Source organism: Mus caroli, chromosome 3, assembly GCF_900094665.2.
Source record: "Mus caroli chromosome 3, CAROLI_EIJ_v1.1, whole genome shotgun sequence".
Classification (NCBI taxonomy): domain Eukaryota; kingdom Metazoa; phylum Chordata; class Mammalia; order Rodentia; family Muridae; genus Mus; species Mus caroli.
In genome coordinates this window covers 81,354,706-81,356,379 of record NC_034572.1, presented here as the reverse complement: position 1 = coordinate 81,356,379, position 1,674 = coordinate 81,354,706, and positions in this window count along the sequence as shown.

The following is a 1,674-nucleotide window of genomic DNA, read 5'->3' as shown; positions in this document are numbered from 1 at the left end:
GATGCAGAAGCCATGGAGGGATGTTCTTTACTGGCTTGATTCCCCTGGCTTGCTCAGCCTGCTCTCTTATAGAACCAAGACTACCAGCCCAGAGATGGTCCCACCCACAAGGAGCCTTTCCCCCTTGATCACTGATTGAGAAAATGTCTTACAGTTGTATCTCATGGAGGCATTTCCTCAACTGAAGCTCCTTTCTCTGTGATAACTCCAGCTGTGTCAAGTAGACAAAAAACTAGCCAGTACAGCCACCATGTGATTGCTGGGATTTGAAGAGCAGTCAGTGTTCTTAACCGCTGAGCCACTTCTTCAGCCCTGAGCCTCTGCTTTCTAAACTGATGTAAATAAATCAGAAATGGCAGGTTAGAAGTCAGGAAATATAAGTAAGCTAATTCAACGTGTTAGAGTCCACCAAAAGACCCTCACTCATAAAGACCACAGAGACCCACACCACTGCAAGAGTTTTTTTAATTGATCCAACACATTGGAGACCCTCCTCAGCATGCAGGCAAGAGGAGAGACCTGGAACAAAGAAAGAACACACTTTTTATACCTTGTAAGGGGCAGATTTAGGCAACAGGACTAGCTGGCTTATTCTCATTGGTGTAGCAAGTAACCCTTTCAGGCACTGGTTGGTTTTCATAGAGTGACTACCATTGGCCCAGTGACTCACTCTGCCTGCCTTTATGGTGGGTTATTATGATTGGTCTGCAAAGCAACAGTACATTTTGAACTTATGGGTCAGCTATTAACATCACAGCTATTAACATCATGGGGAATTCTAGCGACAAGGTCAGGGCAGTTTGTGGTTTTTCTCAGAATTCAGTGTGGGGTGGTGTAGGGGAATTTTTCTGGGAATTGCTAATCTTGTTTTGGCAGCCGCAGGCTTAGTCTGGTTATCTTGACCACCAGATTGGAATGTCCCTTCAGAGGGGGGTAGGGGTTGGGTGGTCTTGAATTTATTTTGGATTTATTTTGGATTCTACAAAAGTCCATATGATTCAGTTAAAAAATCAGAGCTACATGTCATTCCTATATTATTACAAGATTTTCCTGAACCTCTGAATATAGTTACTGACTCTCGAGTGCAAAAAGAGTTGTTTTGCATATAGAAAATTCTGAACTCATTCAGGATGATTAAACAGAGAGCACAGAATCATCTTTAGCTGAAGTGTACACACTACACATTCCATACATGTCTTAATGCAAACATGCGTATATCCTTTAAAAGCTTGTTTGTTCACAACAACCAGACACCAGTGAAGTTGAAGCAGCCCTGACAAGAGTCAACAGGTCCTCCAGAGCAGGAATGAGGATTAAAAAGAAAAAAGACAATTAGACAACATTGTAGCATGACCCCAGTCAATTCTGAGACTGAAGGCCAATTTAATTTTCCCAATCCACTTTCTATACCATTTTAATTACACGAAAGTATTAAGGGCAAGCAGTACAATAAGAAACTAGCAAGGCAGTAAGCAAATCTTTAAAAAGACAAAAAGTAGATTATTGAATCTATTTTTAGATCAGAGCATTATTTGTTTGTTTTTTTTTGTTTTTGTTTTTCGAGACAGGGTTTCTCTGTGTAGTCCTGGCTGTCCTGGCACTCACTTTGTAGACCAGGCTGGCCTCGAACTCAGAAATCCGCCTGCCTCTGCCTCCCAAGTGCTGGGATTAAAG